The sequence below is a fragment of the Oncorhynchus kisutch genome, linkage group LG7, assembly GCF_002021735.2.
Source record: "Oncorhynchus kisutch isolate 150728-3 linkage group LG7, Okis_V2, whole genome shotgun sequence".
Taxonomy (NCBI): Eukaryota; Metazoa; Chordata; class Actinopteri; order Salmoniformes; family Salmonidae; genus Oncorhynchus; species Oncorhynchus kisutch.
Genome location: NC_034180.2, coordinates 19139758 through 19153709, shown reverse-complemented (window position 1 = coordinate 19153709; position 13952 = coordinate 19139758).

The window sequence follows — 13952 nt, the reverse complement described above, 5'->3', positions numbered from 1 at the left end:
TCACTGGCGCAGGTGACTGTGTGTGTGCCACAGAAGACATGACTTCATTACTAGTCAGTCCCTCACTTTGCTGTGGTTGCATCCAGGTGTATGTTCAGCTCATTCAGCGGCAGTACAGAATCTGGCTCGGCGCAAGACGATCAGCAGAAAGGAGAGAAGAGGGTTGGAGAAAGAGAGAAGGGAAATTGAGGGGAAGGGGATTTACAGTTTTTCTCAATCACTTTGGTTAATTTTTTGAAACAGTCTTAACATTCTCTAAACTGTAAGTGCAATTGTCACAACTGTTTTATGGGACATCACAACTCTATTGCATGTCTGCAAAATGTAGTAACTCACCCGAAACATTTAATTCATGCTTCAAAACCTAGTTATTGTGTCAGTAAATTGGCCAATGCCACCAAAATTAAAATGAAGTGTGCCCGATAGTCATATACTTTCCACCTCTCTGCTAAACAAAACTCTTTTATTGGATTCAGGAATGGGGAGTATAGTGGAAGGAACTCCGCTGTTATCCTTTCATATGCAGCAAACCATTCCCTAACAATGTTGGTTTGGTGGAAGCTGACATTACCCCACACAATTACATAATTTGTCAAATCTGGTCTAACTAAACCTCTTTCGTGTTCTGTTATTAGGTCTCTGTAAAGTGTATTTAGGAAGGCCAGGATAAGTTGAGTGTTATAGGGCCCAATGTGTGGAATATGTGTGCTCACACCATTCTCAGAAACGGCAGCACACATTGTAATATTGTCCCCACGTTGGCCTGGTGTGGCAATTGTGGCTTGGTGTCCAATGAGATTGCGGCCACATCTCCTGCCTTTGGCCAGATTGAACCCAGCCTCTCCACAAAAACAAGAATGCGAGTCATTTCATGTCCTTCCAGCTCCATTATTCTCTATATAGTAACACAGAAATAAAATATAAAGTTAGTTTTGCATAGTCTATTCTAGAATCAGACAGTTTAGTAAAGAATAAATGTTTTCTTCTCTTATGGGTATCTACAACTTCAAGAAGTATATACAGGCATCATTGAAGTACAATAGAACTCCCATTACAATATACCATGTTCACACCAATGTTTTACCTGGACATACTGGTACCACAGCTCCTTCATTCTGTCACTATTCCTCTCAAATGGCACCTTGTAGAATTGTTTCATAGTCATTTAAAAAAAAGAATCTGTCACATTCTGTTAAAGGTCCCCAAAGCAAACACATCCCTGGGTGGCTCCTCTTTTCAGTTCGCTGCAGCTGGCGACTGGAACGAGCTGCAACAAACACTCAAACTGGACAGTTCTATCTCAATCTCTTCATTCAAAGACTCAATCTTGGACACTCTTACTGATAGTTGTGGCTGCTTTGTGTGATGTATTGTTGTCTCTACCGTCTTGCCCTTTGTGGTGTTGTCTGTGCCCAATCATGTTTGTACCATGTTTTGTGCTGCTACCATGTTGTGTTGCTGCCATGTTGTTGTTATGTTGTGTTGCTACCATACTGTGTTGTCATGTGTTGCTACCATGTTATGTTGTTGTCTTTAGGTCTCTCTTTATGTAGTGTTCTGTTGTCTCTCTTGTTGCGATGTGTTTTTGTCCTATATTTATATTGTATTTATTTATTTTAATCCCAGGTCCCCGTCCCCGCAGGAGGCCTTTTGCCTTTTGGTAGGCCGTCATTGTAAATACGATTTTTTTCTTAACTGACTTGCCAAGATAAATAAAGGTTAAATAAAAAAATAAAATAAAAAAATCTCTCTTAGCCTGATGGAATTGTTGGCTATGACCATGTTGCAAATGTCTTGTTCTTGCTGATGGCTGAATACTGCTGTTCTGCCACCAGCATGAGGTCGTTGTGCAGTCCTATATATGACATGTAGAATTCACAAATAGATCATAATACAGATAATATATTGCATTCAAAATGTGCTGTATTACTGTATATTCCTCATACATATCTTACAGTACATTGTGATTTTCAGACTTGCATTTACCTTTACAATAGTTGCTGTATTGTTGTGAATGAAATGCTGTACCAAAAGTTAAGAACGAGTACTTGTTAACCTGTTTTCCCTACCGGAATGTTTGCACAATTGATGACACTGTGGACCTGTTTTACATTAGGCTGTACTCTCCGACCAGCCTCTTCCATTGTTAGACCATGGTTTATGATATGGTCCACATTTGTGGCTCTGATTTCATCCTTCATGCCTTCTACCTCTTTCTCTATTATGTCTTCCCCTAACACCACCACCACCACGCATTCTTACACATCTTCTGATTTCTATTCCACGAGCATGTAGCTGCTGTCCATGTTCAAAATGGCAGTGATTGTGCTGTGGGCAAGCTCCATATATATGCTTCCAAACTTGATTGGTGATTGGTAAGATTGTGATTCCTAGTGGTTAGAGCGTTGGCCTAGTAACCGAAAGGTTGCAAGTTCATATCCCCGAGCTGACAAGGTACAAATCTGTCGTTCTGCCCCTGAACAGGCAGTTAACCCACTGTTCCTAGGCCGTCATTGAAAATAAGATTTTGTTCTTAACTGACTTGCCTAGTTAAATAAAGGTAAAATTAAAACATTTAAAAAACTATGTCACCTGGCAGGTAATTTGCCAATTTAGCAGACATCACAAACATTCCATGTCATAGATATTGATGGAATATACATGTATGTATGTCTGACTGATTCTGATCATTGAATGGATCATTTTGTATGTGATGGCCCACACGATGAAAGAATGTTTAGAAGTTGTGAAGAGTATGATAATTACACTGAGAATCAACTCATCAGTTTGTTCAGCCATGTGCATGTAGTTATTGTGAAAATTGTATACAATTGTACTTACTATTTTGCACACGTGCCAAAACACGTGCAAGTTGTTTAAATTAATAAGAAATTAAAATCTGGTGTGAACAACAAACTAATTGTTCAGAGATTTGAACCTATAGTTTTGAATATTTTAAATTCTCATTAGAGAATTGAGCTAAAGCGATTGAGAAAAAGTGTAATAACTTGAGATCTGAAAGAGATGCCTCCCAGCCTGTGGTAGGGAAAGAGAACCGACTGAGCATGAGAGTTAGGCAGGAAAATGGTGAAAGATAGCAAGAGAGATCAAGAGAAAAAGGGGGGAAAGTATGGTGTAAAGATAATGGATGAGGGGATGGAGGGAATGGATGAGGGGATGAAGGGAATGGATGAGGGGGTGAAGGGAATGGATGAGGGGGTGAAGGGAATGTATGAGGGGGTGAAGGGAATGTATGAGGGGATGAAGGGAATGGATGAAGTGATGAAGGGAATGGATGACGGGATGAAGGGAATGGATGAGCGGGTGAAGAGAATGGATGAGGGGATGGAGGGAATGGATGAGGGGATGAAGGGAATGGATGAGGGGGTGAAGGCAATGTATGAGGGGATGAAGGGAATGGATGACGTGATGAAGGGAATGGATGAGCGGGTGAAGAGAATGGATGAGGGGATGAAGGGAATGAAAGACGGGTTGAAGGGATGAAGAGAATGGATGAGGGGATGAAGGGAATGGATGAGGGGATGGAGGGAATGGATGAGAGGATAGAATGGATGAGGGGATGAAGGAAATGGATGAGGGGATGAAGGGAATGGATGAGGGGATGAAGGGAATGGATGAGAGGATAGAATGGATGAGGGGATGAGGGGATGAAGGGAATGGATGAGGGGATGAAGGGAATGGATGAGGGGATGAAGGGAATGGATGAGGGGATGAAGGGAATGGATGAGGGGATGAAGGGAATTGATGAGGGGATGGATGGAGGCTGGAATAAAGGGGGGAAATGCTACGGTGAGGCCTATTTATATACAGTCTATGGGCCTAGAACGTGCCTGGCCTGGGCTTGGTCTGGAGGGGACTGAAGTGGCTGGACAGATCCAGGTCAACAGGCATCAGAAAATCACTCTGATCTGCTACTTGCTTCAGAGTTTAGACCTCGACACTAGCCTTGTCGCAGATCTGTTTGTACTGTAAGTTATAACCAATGACCTAGTAGTTGGCTTTACGGCACAAACCGATCTGGGACCAGGCTACTAAACCACTGCCACCATCTCAGACAACATATGGTCCCACTCTACAGAGTGCTCTGATTATAGTGTTCTATTTTGAGTGTTTTTGTAACACTTCGTGGTGTAGGAAATCAACTCAAATTTAACACTATTGGGTAAGTAATACTCACAGTGTAATTTATATTCAAAGCTAGTGTTAATCTAGAGTCAACTCCTACTAGTGGTATGCAAAAACACTGTTACAATAAGTGATTTTTGGGTGTTATTTTAGCACTAATTTGCATATGGTGCCTTTTCTTTTCGAGCGAATTGTAGAGTTACCACCCATGACTGTATTTGTTAGTGACAGAGAGATAGTTGTTGAATTCTTGCCTTTTAAAAGCCTGTGGCTTTCACCAAATTAGTACCTAGGTGAATATTATCATTACAAATTTTACTTGATGACAGTACATCACATATATCATAAGGCCTTGCTTTGATGACCTAGTTTCCCCCCCTAACAGAATGGTGTTAGGAAAATCCTGGTTTACAAATTACAGGCATCATCAGGCCTGCAAGTCACATTATGCTGGCTGGCAATGTGATGTCTAATTCCTTTTAGAATTCAGACAGGGTTTTTATTCAACCACAACTTGTATTCAGAATGACAACCAGGGTTAGGAACTCAGATAAAAGAGACTACCTCAACCATTTAAACCGGAACAACCATTTCAGTGACGCGTGCAATAAATGTAACTAACTGATTGTATTTGTTTCAAAAAATGTATGTTATTAATCTTGAAAAATGTTATTTATTATCTTTGTGTAGCATAAGATAATCAATCAATGTACATGCATAGCATGCTGGGAAATATGGTAATGATGGGTGTAGTTTTGATGGGACTGTTTTACTCTCCACAGTGTAAAACAATAACTCTGGTTATTAACAACAACACTGTGGTTGTTTTTACACTACTGGGTGTTAATTTAACTCTAACAGAGTGAATTATCTGTTGGAACATTGCTGGAACATTTTCTGTTGGAGAGGAGTCAGTCAGTAGGCCTAAGCTGACAGGGAGAGTGACAACAGACAGACATACAGATAGATAGTCTATGATCACTATTCTCGAACACTAAAGTCTTATCAAGGATGGAAAGTTCTGAGTGAGAGTGAGTGGGCATGTATCTGTTTTAATGGATAAGAACAGGGGGAGGGGGAGTGAGCTTTATCTAACCTCTTCTCTCTGTATCTCATCATCTGAAGGATGTAAAAAAAAACAGTTAGACAAAGCCCAGGCTCCAACCCCAGTCTCAGCCTCTGCCCCAAACTCATACCCTTGCCTCAGCCCCAGACTACCCTCCCCGCTACCCAGGCTCAGACTACATGCCCTCTGGCTGGGTCTGCCTATGTGCCCTGTCTCAGATTCCACTGAATGTCCTTTTCACTGTTATAAAGGGGATATTGTTTCACTCAGCGATGCACATCCTTATGGCTCTCTCTAGGGAGTTCCCCCTAGCCCCCACTCCCCAGTGTTCTAACCCTCCAACCGCAACCCCTCTCTGATCTAAAACATGCATTTATAGACAAAGTATTTATTCAAATCTGTTATTTAATTTCCAGCTCTGCGTTTGTTTACAAAGGGGAGAAGCATATTGCTTTGGGTTGTTTGGATGGATGTTTGTTTCCAGGGTTGCGTCTCCAGGGGAGTGGCATACATGAAAATTCATATAGTGGAGGGAAGGAAGGAATAGCGGGTTGAAACAGCAGTAGGAGTAGAAGCTTTGAGGTTTGACATTTCTATTTCCACCATATAGTTCTGTGTGATCCCTACCCTCCTTCATCTCCCACAGTATATACTATTACATAATATTATTATGCTATTACATAATAACATACTATTACCCTTACTGGAATGGCCAGCTCAGAGGTTCAGCATTTGAGGATTACACAGTATGAAGGCGTTACACTGTAAATGCACACAGGAGAAAGCATGTCGTAGACATACTGTGTATTTGTGTGTTTGAAATCAATTAAAAAACAGCTGATGTTTTTATTAATGAAAGGAACGAAAGACTAAGCTGTGTTCAGTGTTGTTGCTGCCTTTTGTGTGACTGATTGGTAATTGATCAGTGATCCATCGTCGCAATGTTTGTTTGGCTGAGCCAGGGAAATTGTCAGCCGTTATTCTGCTGTGTGTGCCCTTCTTTTATGCGATGTGCTCTTTTACATGGCACCCTTCAGCAGAGGGCTCCCTCACCACTGCCAACCTATCAGACAGCTCATTCATCATCATGTCCTTCTGCATTATCATGCTTATGTAAAGGTGGACCTAAAGACTTGTGTTAGAGCCCCAAACTAGTGCCTAGACTTAAGCTCAGCTGACTGACACATTTCATCTACCCCTAGTTTGTATGTGGGAAGCCTTTAATTAAAGATGCACTATCGAACATTTGTACAATTTTAGCCACTAGTTTTTTGAAAATGGGCTCATGAGCCAGTGTACTAATTCATCCAATTGTGTACTATGTGATCTATTTCATATGCTATGTTACAAATCCAATTTGTGCAATATGATACCAGTAGTGTAGTCACAAATGATTTGGTGGGTGGGCCTGCAGAAATGTGTATGGGCCAAAGAAAACAGCTAACTTCCTGCAATTATACACATTTAGCCATGGGACAAAGCTTAAAATGTGCAGTTGTATAGCTAATCTCATGCTATTCTACATATTTTGCCAGGAGGCTGAGGGAAAATGATACATTTTTTAAATCTAATTCAAGCTAAAACATAGGTGTGTTGACTGTGATAAAGGCACTGGATTATAATTTATGAGATGTCTTGTTTGCTAAATGAATAAATGAAGCAGAGGCATGGTGCATATAGCCATAGAATCACAGTGACATATGCCTCAATGTGGTCATATATGTGGCTTATTGGGGGTGTGGCTTTCAGTTAGTTATTTTTGGCCACCCATCCCATGAGAGTGAATGTCATTCCAGTGCACTGATTGCTATGAATTCTATGTGATGGTGCTTGCATGTTTAGGTAAAAAGACAAATAATGTCCCATTTGGAACACTGACAAGTAGAGAGCATTAAAAATATATACAATACCAGTCAAGAGTTTGGACACACCTATTCATTCAAGGATTTTTCTTTATTTTCTACTATTTTCTACATTGTAGAATAATAGTGAAGACATCAAAACTATGAAATAACATACATGGAATCATGTAGTGACCAAAAAAGTGTTAAACAAATCAAAATATATTTTATATTTGAGATTCTTCAAAGTAGCCACCCTGAGCCTTGACGACAGCTTTGCACACTCTTGGCATTCTCTCAACCAGCTTCATGAGGTAGTCACCTGAAGTGCATTTCAATTAACAGGTGTGCCTTGTTAAAAGTTAATTTGTGGAATTTCTTTCCTTCTTAATGCGTTTGACCCAATCGGTTGTGTTGTGACAAGGTAGGGGTGGTATACAGAAGATAGCCCTATTTGGTAAAAGACCAAGTCCATATTATGGCAAGAACAGCTCAAAAAGTAAAGAGAAATGACAGTCCATCATTACTTTAAGACATGAAGGTCAGTCAATCTGGAACATTTCAAGAACTTTTAAAGTTTCTTCAAGTGCAGTTGCAAAAGCATCAAGCGCTATGATGAAACGGGTTCTCATGAGGACCGCCACAGGAAAGGACAGGAGAGTTACTTCTGCTGCAGAGGATAAGTTCATTAGAGTTACCAGTCTCAGAAATCGGCAATTAACTGCACCTCAGATTGCAGACCAAATAAATGCTTCACAGAGTTCAATTAACAGACACATAAACATCAACTGTTCAGAGGAGACTGCGTAAATCAGGCCTTCGAATTTCTGCAAAGGAACCACTACTAAAGGACACCAATAAGAAGAGTCAAAATGTGAGTTTTTTGGTTCTAACAGCTGTGTCTTTGTGAGACACAAAGTAGGTGAACGGATGATCTCCAAATGTGTGGTTTCACCGTCAAACATGGAGGAGGAGGTGTTATGGTGTGAGGGTGCTTTGCTGGTGACACTGTCAGTGATTTATTTAGAATTCAAGGCACACTTAACCAGCATGGCTAGCACAGCATTCTGCAGGAACACGCCATACCATCTGGTTTGCTCTTAGTGGGACTGTCACAGGACAATGACCCAAAACATACCTCCAGGCTGTGCAAGGGCTATTTGACCAAGAAGCAGAGTGATGAGTGCTGCATCAGATGACCTATCCTCCACAATCACCCAACCTCAACCCAATTGACATGGTTTGGGATGAGTTGGACTGCAGAGTGTTGGAAAAGCAGCAAACAAGTGCGCGCATATATGGGAACTCCTTCAAGACTGTTGGAAAAGCATTCCAGGAGACTACCTCATGAAGCTGGTGAGAGAATGCCAAGAGTGTGCAAAGCTGTCATCAAGGCAAAAGGTGGCTACTTTGAAGAATCTAAAATATATATTTTGATTTGTTTAACACTTTTTTGGTTACTACATGATTCCATATATGTTATTTCATAGTTTTGATGTCTTCACTATTAATCTAGAATGTAGAAAATAGTAAAATAAAGGAAAACCCTTGAATGAGTATGTAAAGCGTCTGAAGAAGTGGACCAAGATGCAGCGTGGGGTAGGTTAATCATATTCTTTAATGCTAACCAGGAAAACCAAGAAAGAGAAAACCAATGACACGTACAGCCTTGTAGGGCTCAACCGCAACAAACAAGAACAAGATCCCACAACATAGGTGGGAAAAAAGGCTACCCAAGTATGATTCCCAATCAGAGACAACAATAGACAGCTGCCTCTGATTGGGAACCACACTCGGCCAAACACAAAGAAATACAACACATAGAATGCCCACCCAAATTACACCCTGACCAAACCAAATAAAGACATTAAAAGGCTCTCTAAGGTCAGGGAGTAGGTGTGTCCAAACTTTTGACTGGTACTGTACATATTTATTGTTGTTGTTGCTCAGTCTGATTGGGTGGGCCTGGCTCCCCAGTGGGTGGGACCCGGCCCACCAAGGCCCACGTGGCTGTATAATACAAATGTGTTGTGCTTAAGATCCCAGAGTGCATCTTTAACAAGCTAATGTAACAGAGGTGGTTCGGGTGAACTACGCCGGTGTGATGATGAGTAAGTAACTTTGTCTAGCGAGCTAACACATGGTTGTAGGAGGAAGGATCCCAATATTTTAACCCCAGTCCGTCTCACTTATACAAATCATTGTTGAACGATGTAGCCTAAGGGCTTATCACATGAAGAGCATTCTCAATACGAGGTGCTGCAGATTCAGAGAACTACAGAGTGTGCACCCCTACTGTATGTCTCTGCAGTTCACTGAATCTGCACCAACTTGTATTGAGGACAATCTTTATGCAATAAGCTCTTACATCGTTCAAGAATGATTGCGGAAATCAAACCAACTGTGGATTCAAAATGAAAAAAGGTTTTGACAAAAAAACAGATCTCAGTCTTTGCTCTGTTTGACATGGCTGTGTGTGTGAGTGTGTGTGTCAGAGATGAGAGAGAGAGAAAGAGTAGAGAGGGAGAGAGAAAATAGTTCATTGTCTCCTGTTTTACATATTCTGTCTGCTATCTTTTTCTGCTGGGAACTCCCTGGCTAAATCGGGAACGATATCTGCTCTGCTTCAGCGAGGAGGTCTTGCCCACATGGCCCTTCCATGGCAAACCAATTTTTTTCTAATAAAAAGGATAAAATCCCACTGGAAAGTTTCCTGAAAGCCAGCGTTTAACAAAGACTAGTCTGTGTTTCTACATCATAGCAAGGCAAGGGGCCCTTTTACATTTCTAACAGAGCCTAGTCAGTATACTTGGTCTCAGCCAGCAGCATTTTATTTTCACAGTTTTGTTCCACTTGACGCAAGCAAGGAAACTTAGTTAGCGCACACAGTGTTCTGCTCCGTGTCGCATAAATAAACCCTTTCAACATTGGGCACTAGACAGAATGGGAAAACAAAGCCTCCTTGTCTCTCTGAGGTACACACAGGTCCCATCCTGTTGTTAGTTAGATCCTGGAAGGACCCTTTACAAGAGGACATCCCTTGAGTTTTCCTGCTGTTTCCTATTGGAGAACAGGGCTTGAGGTGTGGATGTCTGTGGCAGACAACTCTAGTGCAGCCTCAGCCTCGCAAACTGGTACACTTGATCCTCTTGACTCCCCATCATTTATATTTTAGTTATCAGACACTCTTATCCTGAACGACATGCAATCAGTGCACTTAACTAAAGTAGGTAAAACAACCACATGTACGTTTCCACCATCCCCTTTCTTTCTCCATTTACAGAACTCACTATTTCCACATTGCATCTGTAGGCAGTCTGTAGGCAGTCTGGGCACACAGTATAGTACACTCTGTGACACTGACTATACCATTTAGCAATGCATCAGAACTAGGAGGAGGCCAGCTAAAGAAAATAGTTGGCAAATATTGAAACGTGTGTGGGTGTGTACTGTATAACCAGATGACTGAAGTAGCAGCTAACTGCCAGACTTTGAAGTATCACAGCTTTGGAAGGTGGTGGTGTGGTGATAGCCAATAAAAAGACAGACATGGAATTCGGAATAAGGGAATTGGGAGAATCTAAAGCCAATTGCCATTCTATATTCCATTGATATCTTTGCCATTGCATTGATACCATTTTCATGGTCTCTGCTTTGTGGTTTTCAGCATACACCACACATACCATCATCCCTCCACCAACTGTCAGGGTTTCTCTGTGAAGATTGAACAGCACTTGGAGGACATTTGTAACAGCTATCTCTCCAACTGAACGTATCCGGCTCTTGGTTGGATCCTGCCTGGTATTCTTGGCATATGGTGTTCCCCCTGTGCTATGGAGGGTGAGTGGATTCCCCTGCAGGTTGGGGCAGATGGAGACAGTGGTCCTTGGCTTCAAGAGAAGAAGATGAAGGTGCATTAGACACACACTCATAAAAGAGGCATTATAAACTTGGGTGGGACGAGCCCTGAATGCTGATTGGCTGAAAGCCATGGTATATCATACCGTATACCACGGGTATGACAACATTTATTTTTACTGCTCTAATTACGTTGGTAACCAGTTTATTATAGCAATAAGGCACATTGGGGGTTTGTGGTATATTGGCCATATACCACACCCCCTCAGGCCTTATTGCTTAATTAGACTACAACCCACACACTTTTTGACTTTATAACATTCCCAGAAGGCATGGATTATTGAGTCATTATTAGTTTTACACGTCAGATATGTGTCACGTTCTGACCTTAGTTCTTTTGTTATGTCTTTGTTTAGTATGGTCAGGGCGTGAGTTGGGTGGGTAGTCTATGTTCCTTTTTCTATGATTTGGGATTTCTGTGTTTGGCCTGGTATGGTTCTCAATCAGAGGCAGCTGTCAATCATTGTCCCTGATTGAGAACCATACTTAGGTAGCCTGGTTTCACTTTTGAGTTGTGGGTGATTATTTCCCGTGTTAGTGTTTGTTCCACACGGGACTGTTTCGTTTGTTTAATTTTTCACGTTGTTATTTTGTACTTTTCAGTGTTCTATTAAAAGTAAGCAATATGAACACATACCACGCTGTGAAATTGGTCCTCCGATCCTTCCTACTACTCCTCCTCGACTGAGGAGGCATTCGTAACAATATGACTCTGCCATTGTGCTGTAGAATTTATGTTTTATGTATCTTGTATAATAAATTCTATACTGGATTAACTTCTTAGTGATCCCTTCTCGCAACGGGATTGATTTGACAACACCCAGTGAAATAGCAGTGGAACAGTGCAAGGAGGGATACCGGAGGATAAAGGCAGCACGGCAGCGTGGCTGGGACGAGAGGCAGCCCCAAAGATTTCTTGGGGGGAGGACACACGGGGTGTGGCTAAGTCAGGTAGGAGACCTGAGCCAACTACCAGTGCTTACCGTTGAGAGAGGTGGACCTGGCAGGAACCGTGTTATGCCTTGAGGCGCACGGTGTCCCTGGTGCGCAGGCATAGCCCGGTGCGTTACATAGTAGCGCCTCGTATCGGCCGGGCTAGAGTGGGCATCGAGCCAGGTGCCATGAAGCCGGTTCAGCGCATCTGGTCTCCAGTGCGTCTCCTCGGGCCGGGGTACATGGCACCAGCCCTACGCATGGTGTCCCCGGTTCGCCAGCACAGCGCAGTGCGGTCTATTCCACCTCGCCGCACTGGCCTGGCTACGGGGAGTATCCAGCCAGGTAGGGTTGTGCAGGCTCGGTGCTCGAGACCTCCAGTGCGCCTGCACGGTCCTGTCTATCCGGTGCCTCCTCCACGCACCAGCCCTCCGGTGGCAGCCCCCGCAACCAGGCTGTCTCTCCGTCTCCTCCCTACAGGTGCTCCCGCCTGCTCAGCGCTGTCAGAGTCTCCCTCCTGTCCAGTGCTGCCAGTCTTCCTCCTGCCCAGCGCTGCCAGAGTCTCCCGTCTGTCCTGAGCTGCCAGAGTCGCCCGTCTGCCCTGAGCGGCCAGAGTCGCCCGTCTGCCAGGAGCTGCCAGAGCCGCCCGTCAGTCAGGAGCTGCCAGAGCTGCCCGTCAGTCAGGAGCTGCCAGAGACACCCGTCAGCCAGGAGCTGCCAGAGCCGTCCGTCAGCCAGGAGCTGCCAGAGCCGTCCGTCAGCCAGAAGCTGCCAGAGCCGTCCGTCAGCCAGGAGCTGCCAGAGCCGTCCGTCAGCCAGGAGCTGCCAGGGCCATCCGTCACTCCGGAGCTGCCGAATCGCCCTTCACTCCGGAGCTGCCGGAGTCTCCCGCCTGTCCGGTGCTGCCGGAATCTCCTGTTCGACCGGTGCTGCCGGAATCTCCCGTCCATTTGGGACCCGTTGCTAGGGTCCCCAGACCGAGGTCGGCGGCAAGGGTCACCGCTCTAAAGAGGCCACGGAGGCGGTTAAGGAGGTGGAGAAAGATTATGGTGGAGTGGGGTCCACATCCCGCGCCTGAGGAGGCCGTGGACAGACACCCACCTAGTCCCTCCTCTATAGATTCAGGTTTTGTGGCCGGAATTGTGCTGTAGAATTTATGTTTTTTTGTATCTTGTATAATAAATTCTAAAACATTAATTTATACTGGATTAACTTCTTAGTGATCCCTTCGCGCAACAATCCCGTTAATGGGATTGATTTGACAACACCCAGTGAAATAGCAGCGCGCCAAATTCAAAAACAGAAATACTCATAATAACAATTCATAAATCATACAAGTGTTATACATCGGTTTAAAGATTAACTTCTTGTTAATCCAGCCACAGTGTCAGATTTCAAAAAGGCTTTATGGCAAAAGCAAACCATGCTATTATCTGAGGACAGCACCCCATCAAACAAACACATGGAAATCATAATTCATCCCGCCAGGCGCGACACAAAAGTCAGAAATAACGATATAATTCATGCCTTACCTTTGAAGATCTTCTTCTGTTGGCACTCCAATATGTCCATTAAACATCAAAATGGTCCGTTTGTTCGATAAATACTGTCGTTATGTCCCCAAAATGTCAATTTATTTGGCGCGTTTGATTCAGAAAATACACCGGTTTCAACTTGCGCAACATAACTACAAAGTATCTAATAAGTTACCTGTAAACTTGATCCAAACATTTCAAACAACTTTCCTAATCCAACTTTAGGTATTTTTAAACGTAATTAATCAATCAAATTTAAGACGGAATAAACTGTGTTCAATACCGGAAGAAAACAAAATGGAGGGAGCTTTCAGGTCGCGCCCACCAACGACAACAGTACACTTGGCTATCCACTCAGATAGGAAATGGCTACTTCTTAATTTCTCAAAGGATAAACATCAACCAATTTCTAAAGACTGTTGACATCTAGTGGAAGCGATAGGAACTGCAAGCAAGTGCCTTAGAACTCTAGATCCACATAGAAAGCCCATTGAAAAGAGAGTGACCTCAAAA